We start from the raw sequence: 10,006 nt of genomic DNA on the forward strand, positions 1-10,006 counted from the left end.
CTTGGAACGTTTAGGAAGTTCGACATGTCCCGAACAACTCTCACCAACTTCTACAGATGCGCCGTGGAAAGCATTTTATCGGGATGCACACTGCATGGTCTGGGAACAGCTCCAGCCAAGACTGCAAGAAATTGCAGAGAATTGTGGACGCAGCCCAGACCATCACACAAACCAACCTCCGTTGATTCCATTTACACCTCACGCTGCCTCGGCAAGGCCAGTAGCATAATCAAGGATGAGTCTCGCCCTCTTCTCCCTCTTCTCCCCTCTCCCATCAGGCAAGAGGTACAGAAATGTGAAATGCACACATCCAGATTCAGGGACAGTCTCTTCCCAGCTGTTATTAAACAATTGAACACCCTGTCAACAACTAGATGGTCCTGAGCTACTATCTACCTCATTGGAGACTCTTGGACTATCAGTAATTGGACTTTACTGGACTTTATCTTGCACCAAACGTTATTCCCTTTATCATGTATCTGTACACTGTGGATGGCTCGATTGTAATCATGTAATGTCTTTCCGCTGACTGGATAGCACACTACAAATAGATTTTCATTGTACCTCGGTACACCTGACAATAAACTAAACTAAAATACATTCTAGGTGCTGCAGCCCCATCAACACAATGCACATAGCTCTATTACGCAACACCAGCATGGTGACACAGCGGTAGAGTCGCTGCCTCACAGCGCCAGAGACCCAGGTTCAATCCTGACTACAGGTGCTGTCTGTACGGAGTTTGTACGTTCTCCCCGTGACCTCGTGGGTTTTCTCCAGGAGCTCCATTTTCTTCCCATGCTCCAAAGATGTACAGGTTTGTCGGCTAATTGGCTTGGCATAATTGTAAATTGTCCCTGGTGTGTAGGATAGTGCTAGTGTACGTGTATCGCTGGTCCGCGTGGACCGAAGGGCCTGTTTCCGCACTGTATCTCCAAACTAAACTAAAGCAAACATCCAATACTAAACGTGTAGGAGGGAATTCTCTGCCTCAGAGGGCGGTGGAGGCCGGTTCCCTGGATGCTTTCAAGAGAGAGCTAGATAGGGCTCTTAAACATAGCGGAGTCAGGGGATATGGGGAGAAGGCAGGAACGGGGTACTGATTGGGGATGATCAGCCATGATCATATTGAATGGCGGTGCTGGCTCGAAGGGCCAAATGGCCTACTCCTGCACATATTGTCTATTGTCTATTGAACTGCAGATGCTGGTTTGCTCAGTGGGACAGGTAGCATTTCTGGAGAGGAATGCTGAGGAAGGGTCTCAGCCCGAAACGTCACCCATTCTGTCTCTCCAGAAATGCTGCCTGTCCTGCTGAGTTACTCCAGCTCTTTGTGTCTATCCAATACTAAACGTTACATTAAAGTAAATTCAATCAAGTGGCTGTTATTATTTTCAGATTTATACATGTGAATGCAGTCCATTGCTGGGCTTTGAGCCATCGCTGAGACACAGGGTGCATGCAGTGTCAGTGAGGCTGTGCTAACATTGTGTACTATCAACACCAGTTACTCGGAGCTGAAATACCCCCATAGGAACAACTTCATCCCGTATGCTGGAAACTAACCCTGGAGTCTGGGTTCGTGTTGGGTTATTGTATATTGGTGAGGCTCCAATACATTTGGAGTATTGTGCTCAGTTTTAGTCACCCTGGTATACGAAAGATGTTGTTAAGCTTGAATGAGCGCAGAGAGGATTTGCGAGGATGTTGCCGGAACTCGAGTGCCTGAGCTACAGGGAGAGGTTGAGCAGGCAAGGACTCTATTCCTTGTAGTGCAGAAGGATGCGGGGTGATCTTATAGGGGTGTATAAGACCAAGAGGGGAATAGATCAAGTAAATCCATAGTCTTTTATCTGTATTTCGACCCAAAACATTGCCCATTTCAAGTCTGAGAAAGGGTTTCGACTCGAAACGTTGCTATTTCCTTCGCTCCATAGATGCTGCCTCACCTGCTGAGTTTCTCCAGCATTTTTGTCTACCTTCGATTTTCCAGCATCTGCAGTTCCTTCTCAAACATAAATACATAACCAGTATAGGTTTTCAAGAGAGTTAGACATAGCTCTTCGAGCTTACGGAATCAAGGAATATGGGGGAAAAGCAGGAACGGGATACTGATTTTGGATGATCAGCCATGAATAGTGGTGCTGGCTCAAAGGGCCAAATAGCCTACTCCTGCACCTATTTTCTATGTTTTTATGTTAATTGATGTACGCTAGCCTAGGAAAGTAAAAACATGCCTTACCATTGAAGGCCTGGATCATTTGGTTGAGGGTCTCCAAGGAGATTCCACTGTAACCCTTGGCGAGGACATTGATCCTGAGAGCCAGCAGCATCCGGCATCTCTGCGGTGAGAAGGGATTGCCCACACCTGGAGGACAGAGAGCAGCAAATAACTGAAGCAATGTGACAGCATACTAAACGGTGGGAGAGTCCGCAGAACGTTGACGGAGTGGACATACCAGCTGAATGGGAACGGACTAGATTTTCTTGGAGCTCCCTGAATGGGGAAAAGAGAAAAATAATTACTTGTTGGAGAACGTTGCAATTTAATGCACCGGTAAGTTTTTTGTACACTTTGATCAATGTTCTTAAGTGAAAGCAGCAGAATTAGGCCATTCGGCCCATCAAGTCTACCCCGCCATTCAAGGGACATCTATAGGGAGAGGTTGAGGAGGCTGGGACTCTATTCCTTGGAGCGCAGGAGACTGAGGGGTGATCTTAAAGATGTGTGGAAAATCATGAGAGGAATAGATTGGGTAGATGCACAGAGTCTTTTAGCCAGAGTAAGGAAATCGAGGACCAGTGGACATGGGTTTAAGGAGAGGGGCAAAAGATTTATTGGGAATCTGAGCGGTAACATTTACACACAAAGGGTGGTGGGTGTATGGAACGAGCTGCCAGAGGAGGTAGTTGAGGCTGGGACTATCACAACATTTAAGAAACATTTATACTGGTACATGGATAGGGTAGGTTTAGAGGGATGTGGACAACAGCAGGCAGATGGGACTAGTGTGGGTGGGGCATGTTGATCGACGTGAGCAAGTTGGGCTGAAGGGTCTGTTTCCATGCTGTATGACTCTATGATACCAGGGAGAATAAATAGATTGAGCAGCAGTGGAGTAACTGCAGCGCCAGAGACCCAGGTTCGATCCTGACCACGGGTGCTGTCTGTACGGAGTTTGTACATTCTCCCTATGACCTGCGTGGGTTTTATCCAGGTGCTCCAGTTTCCTCCCACATTCCAAAGACTTACAGGTTTGTAGGTTAATTGGCTTTGTTAAAGATTGTAAATTGTCCCTAGTGTGCTAGTGTATGGTGGATCGCTGGGCGGAAAGGGCCTGTTTCCGTGTTGTATCTTTAAAGTCTAAAGGCTGTGGATTCTGGAGTTGCCGGAATGGGTTCATGGTCTGAGGTGAAAACTGCCAACAAAGGAATAGGCAGAGTGGTGGAGGGAGAAACGTTCCACACGAGGTCGGGCTTGGAACGTTAGGTTATGGAAGTGCGTAATGAGGCTGAGAACCCAAATGTAAAGGTGTTTAATCTTGTGGATAGCTGTCTCCAACGTCAGTGGTGAGCCCTGCCAACTTGCTACCAAACCCTCATCACAGCAGAGATTGGGGGTAAAATTCACACTGCACCAACCCCAATAGTCTGTTGACAGATACACGTTACACTGGCTGCAGTGGGGAATGGCCGATGTGGGGGAAGGGGGGCGCAGAAAACAACGAGGGACCATTGGGGACCATAATCAACACTTTGTAACTGTGTCGGTGCCCTATAGGTGGCGACTCTTTGCATACCTTGTGTATGTTATCTAAAACAAAGGAATAAATGGCGATATGTCACATGCGATAATAAAGTATCAATCAATCAATCAATCAATCAATCAAAAGAATGTTCAGAAAGTTAGCTTTTCTAATCCCTGTAATTAGCATATCCAGAATTATAATTTCCCTTTTCATGGTGTAAGAAAGAACTGCAGATGCTGGTTTAAATCGAAGGGAGACACAAAATGCTGGAGTAACTCAGCGGATCAGGCAGCATCTCTGGAGAGAAGGAATGAGTGTTGTTTCAGGTCGAGAGTCTTCTTCAGACTCAAAGAAGTCTTCAGTAACTCAGCGGGTCAGGCAGAATCTCTGGAGAGAAGGAATGGGTGACGTTTCGGGTCGAGACCCTTCTTCAGACTTGAAGAAGTCTTCAGTCTAAAGAAGTCTCGACCTGAAACGTCACCCATTCCTTTTCTCCAGAGATGCTGCCTGACCCGCTGAGTTATTCCAGCTTTTTGTGTCGACCTGTTTCCCTTTACTTTGTTGAGCTTCCATCAACATCTGGCAAAGACTTTTAGACTTTACACTTTACAGGTGCAGCACAGAAACAGGCCATTCGGCCCACCAAGTCCACGCCAACCACTGATCCCCTTACACTAACACTATCCTACACACAATAGGGACAATTTACAATTTTTCTGAAGCCAATTAACCTACAAACCTGTACGTCTTTGATGTGTGGGAGGAAACCAGAGCACTCGGGGAAAACATACGAACTCCATACAGGCAATCAGGATTGAGCCCGGGTGTCTGGCGCTGCAAGGTGGCAACTCTCCCGTTGCGCCACTGTGCCGCCTCCTTTTGTACCTCAGCCGCGTCCTCTGCCTCCATCAGTAGGCTCCCTTTTAGATCTCTCGTTAACCCTGGTCCTTTTCCTGCAACCATACTCTTGTCCACATGCCTACAGAACATGTTTAGTTTCTGCCGGTCTTATCTCACACTCTTGCTTTGCCTCTCTTATTTCCTTTTCCCACTCTGAAAGTTATGTAATCAGTCAGGTTCTCATTTATGTAAACAACTTGTCATCTGCCACACACTTTTATTCTGCTCTGTAGTTTTAGTTTCCATTTTTCAATCATGCGTTGGGCATTGACTTTAATTTTCCTGTCCTTCTCCCTAATAATAAACTTCGTCAAACTCACTAGCTTTGGGGGAGGCAGCGGTAGAGTTGCTGCCTCACAGCTCCAGAGACCCGGGTTTGCTCCTTACCACTGGGAGCTCCGGTTTCCTCCCATACTCCAAAGGCGTACAGGTAAAAATTGTACATTGTTCCTAGTGTGTAGGATATGTTCGTGTGCGGGGATCGCTGGTCAGCACGGACTCGGCGGGCCGAAGAGCCTGTTTCTGCGCTGTGTCTCTATACACTAAACTAAACTAAATTAATCTCTGCCACCTAGAACTGGTCATTTATAAAACTCTTCTTGTGCTAGGATTCGATCGTTACGTCTATAAATCCAGACCGTGTGGCCTCATCAGAGAGGAACACATTGAGCATTGTTGGGAAAAGGCTAAATGTTGGATCGAGAGCTTCACTGCAGATCCATGGGATGGCTGACCACAGTGCAGACATGTAAGTGAAAACAGTCACAGACTCTGACGTTTTACTGAGAGTCAACCCTTTTTGAATCTTATGGACTTATCAAAAGAATTTTAACACGGTATGCAGCATTCTCTATCAAAGTTGAGATAACCAGATATGCTTGTTTAAACAAATGTGTACAAATGGTGCAGCTGGTAGAGCTGCTGCCTCGCAGCACCAGAGACCCAGGTTTAATCCTGACCTCGGGTGCAGTCAGTGTGGAGTTTGCAGGTTCTCCCTATAACCACGTGGATTTCCTCCGGGTGCTCCGGTTTCCTCCCACATCCCAAAGACGTGCGGGTTTGCAGGTTAATTGGCCCTCTGTAAATTGCCCCCCTAGTGTGTTGGGAGTGGATACAAAAGATACATAGAACTTCTGTGTCATGTTCTTACAAAGAGTCTGCACCTAAATGCAAACGTGTCTATTCTTCAGTGTTCCTGGCAACGTCTATGGTTTGTTTTCAATGCTGGGGAACAGATACCCAAATGTTCCCTGAATTGCAAGCAGATAATGAAGGACAAATAAAGTGTTTCCCCCAGCATCAGTTGTTCCCCCTGTCAAACACTGAGGTCATGGAACTTGGCATTGCAATAAAATTTTGTTTCTTTTTTGGACATTTCTACTTCCAGATCAAACGATTGCACGATTGAGAACAGCACTTTGGTGAAATGTGTATTACCAAAGGCAATCCATGGCAAGAAAACTGTGTGCTTGTTATATGATTCTGAAGAGGACTGTGCGGCTAACAGAACTGCTTTCCTGGAGTATGTCACCAACATCCGTGTGACTGAGATTCACCCAGCAGTTTCCTGGCTTGAGTAAGTATGGCAGCAGTGGAGCAAGGGATGGAATGGTAATGCTATTTTCTGAGTTTCAAATGGTATTCTGGCTGATTGTACCTTGCAGGAGATAGAATCATTGAAAATAGGAGTAGGCCATTCTGCCCTTTGGGCCAGCACCACCTTTCAATATGATCATGGCTGATCATCCAACCCGTTCCTGCTTTCTCCCAAATCCCTTGATTTCATTAGCCCTAAGGGCTCTATATAAGGAGATTATTCATGTTGAAGGCCGAAATTAGGTAGCAAGCTGTTCGGAGGAATCGGTCACTATACTCATAATCACAAGCATGGCATTAATGATGGGTCACCGAGAATGAAGGGGGACCACGGTGGCGCAGCGGTCACTGTGGTGCAGCGGTAGAGTTTTAGGGCAGTCACGGGTGCAGTCTGTACGGAGGGGGAGGGGGGGGGGGGAGTCCGCTGCCATGTGCGGCAGCAGGCAGTAGATAAGACCGTTCACTACTTTGTAACTTTGTCGGGCACGTGGCCACACTTGTGCACTGCCCAGGTTGTATGTAAAACAAAGATTTTCACTGCATCTAGGTACCCATAGAAACATGTGACAATAAAGTATCATTCATCCAGTGATTTAGATTACAGCCATTATGGCAAGGCCTGGAAATGGGAAACCACAACATGCTCATCGAGGCTGGGGAGTAAAGGGAATTTGGACACGGTGGTGCAGCAGTAGAGTTGCTGCCCTACAATGCCAGAGGCCTGGGTTCAATCATGACCATGGGTGCTGTCTGTATGGAGTTTGTAAGTTCTCCCTGTGACCGCGTCTCCCTGTCCCACACTCTAAAGATGTACAGGTTTGTAGGTTAATTGGTTTTGGTAAAAATTGTCCCTCGTATGTAGGGTAGTTTTAGTATGTGGTATGTATGACAGGCCAGAGGGTCTGTTTCCACGCTGTCTCTCTAATATCTAAACTCAAAATCTGATGTCAGGGATGTTGGTTTGTGTGATGGTCTAGGCTGTGTCCACAATTTGCTGCAATTTCTTGTAGTCTTGGATGGAGCTGTTCCCAAACCAAACTGTGTTGCATCCCGATAAAATGTTTTCCACGGCGCATCTGTAGAAGTTGTTGGGAGGGTTGTTGGGATCATGCTGAACTTCCTAAGCCTTCTTGGGGGTAGAGATTAATTCCAAAACAGTAAGATTTTAATTTAAATAATGATCAATGTTACACAAGGTAACATTGATATTGGTCACCAGGATATCAATGTCAAATGATATTTAATATCCCATGTCAAATATCACACATTACGTAGGAAGATGCAAACATATATTAGTCTGGCCAAAAATGCCAAACCTTAGTCTTGTTTGATACAGAGGGACCCCACTGCCCTCTACTAATATGTATCTGTTATTGAAGTCTTGATTTCTTCTTTCTGTTTTTATTTACAGTGGAGGACGAAGAATGACAATAAGCGGCAAAAATTTTGATGTCGTTAAACAGATGCAGATATCATTATCTGAAGGTCGCAGGTCATGGATTGTAAATTCATTTTATCTTCCTGTTCCTGAAAGGTGCATTAAACGTGGAATAACTGATTTTTCAGATGGTGACATTACAATTTAATTTGTAGGTCAACTCTGTATGTTAATGCTGGAGTCATAGTCATAGAGTGATACAGCGTTGAAACAGGCCCTTCGGCCTAATTTGCCCACACCGACCAACACGTCCCATCTACACTACTCCCACCTGCCTGCATTTGTCCATATCCCCGTCCAAACCTACTATCCATGCATCTGTCAAAATGTTTTCTAAACCTTGTGATAGTCCCTGCCTTAACTACCTCCTCTGGCAGATCCTTCCATACACCCACCACCCTCTGTGTGAAATGGTTACCCCTCAGATTCTTATTAAATTGTTTTCCCCCTTCACCTTAGACCGATGACCTCTGTCCACAAATCTATTCTGGGCAAGAGACTCTGTGCGTCTACCAGATCTATTCCTCTCATGATTTGATACACCTTGCTATCTGTTTGTTGTCTAGAATTGTTCAGCTGATCAAGGGACCTGGACCTGTGAATCTCCATTTATGCAAAATGGGATTCCAGGTAACTACTCTGTATTTTTTCGCCTCTGTGGATCTGAGCAGCAAGTCAATATGATATACCACGAGAATCATATATTTTACAACTTTACAAAGGTTATTGACGAAAAACAACTCCTGATAACAGTGATGGTAATAAAAAACTCTTTCATTGTTTCAAATGCTTGACATCCACAGCTCACTTATTTTGAGGCATTCTCTAACTTTTATTTCTCCATTGACAATTTTTTTTATTTTGCAGCGAAAGATAGATAATTTAGATCTTTCTAAAAGTGACGTTAAGATCTTCATTCCCAGGGGTGCAGACGGTCCGTTGGAATGTAACATTACAGCAGTGATGGCCGACAAAATAAAATGTGTATTAATCACAAATGACATTTCAATATCAGAATTAGAGGTACATTCAAACGATTGTTTTTATTTGTGCTATTTTAGTGGTGAGATCATTCTTTGCACCGTCTCTTGTCATAGAGCGTGGAAACAAGCTCTTCAGCCCAACTTGCCCTCACCGGCCAACATGTCCCATCTACACTAGTCCCACCTGCCTGCATTTGGCCCATATCCCTCGAAACCTGTCTGATCCATGTATCGAATTTTTCATGGAGGTAACTAGTAGAGTGGATAAGGGAGAACCAGTGGATGTGTTATATCTGGACTTTCAGAAGGCTTTCAACAAGGTCCAACAAGAGATTAGTATACAAACTTAAAGCACACGGTATTGGGGGTTCAGTATTGATGTGGATAGAGAACTGGCTGGCAGACAGGAAGCAAAGAGTAGGAGTAAACGGGTCCTTTTCACAATGGCAGGCAGTGACTAGTGGGGTACCACAAGACTCAGTGCTGGGACCCCAGCTATTTACAATATATATTAATGATTTGGACGAAGGAACTGAATGCAACATCTCCAAGTTTGCGGATGACACGAAGCTGGGGGGCAGTGTTAGCTGTGAGGAGGATGCTAGGAGGCTGCAAGATGACTTGTATAGGCTGGGTGAGTGGGCAAATGCATGGCAGATGCAGTATAATGTGGATAAATGTGAGGTTATACACGTTGGTGGCAAAAACAGGAAAGTAGTTTATAACCTGAATGGTGGCCGATTGGGAAAAGGGGAGATGCAATGAGACCTGGGTGTCATGGTAAACCAGTCATTGAAAGTAGGCATGCAGGTGCAGCAGGCAGTGAAGAAAGCGAATGGTATGTTAGCATTCATAGCAAAAGGATTTGAGTATAGGAGCAGGGAGGTTCTACTGCAGTTGTATAGGGTCTTGGTGAGACCACACCTGGAGTATTGAGTACAGTTTTGGTCTCCTAATCTGAGGAAGGACATTCGTGCCATAAAGGGAGTACAGAGAATGTTCACCAGACTGATTCCTGGGATGTCAGGACTTTCATATGAAGAAAGACTGGATAGACTTGGCTTGAACTCGCTAGAATTTAGAAGATTGAGGGGGGATCTTATAGAAACGTACACAATTCTTAAGGGGTTGGACAGGCTAGATGCAGGAAGATTGTTCCCGATGTTGGGAAAGTCCAGAACAAGGGGTCACAGTTTAAAGATAAAGGGGAAATCTTTTAGGAATGAGATGAGAAAAACATTTTTTACACAGAGAGTGGTGAATCTCTGGAATTCTCTGCCACATAATGTAGTTGAGGCCAGTTCATTGGCTATATTTAAGAGGGAGTTAGATGTGGCCCT

The sequence above is a fragment of the Amblyraja radiata genome, chromosome 21 (assembly GCF_010909765.2).
Source record: "Amblyraja radiata isolate CabotCenter1 chromosome 21, sAmbRad1.1.pri, whole genome shotgun sequence".
Taxonomy (NCBI): Eukaryota; Metazoa; Chordata; class Chondrichthyes; order Rajiformes; family Rajidae; genus Amblyraja; species Amblyraja radiata.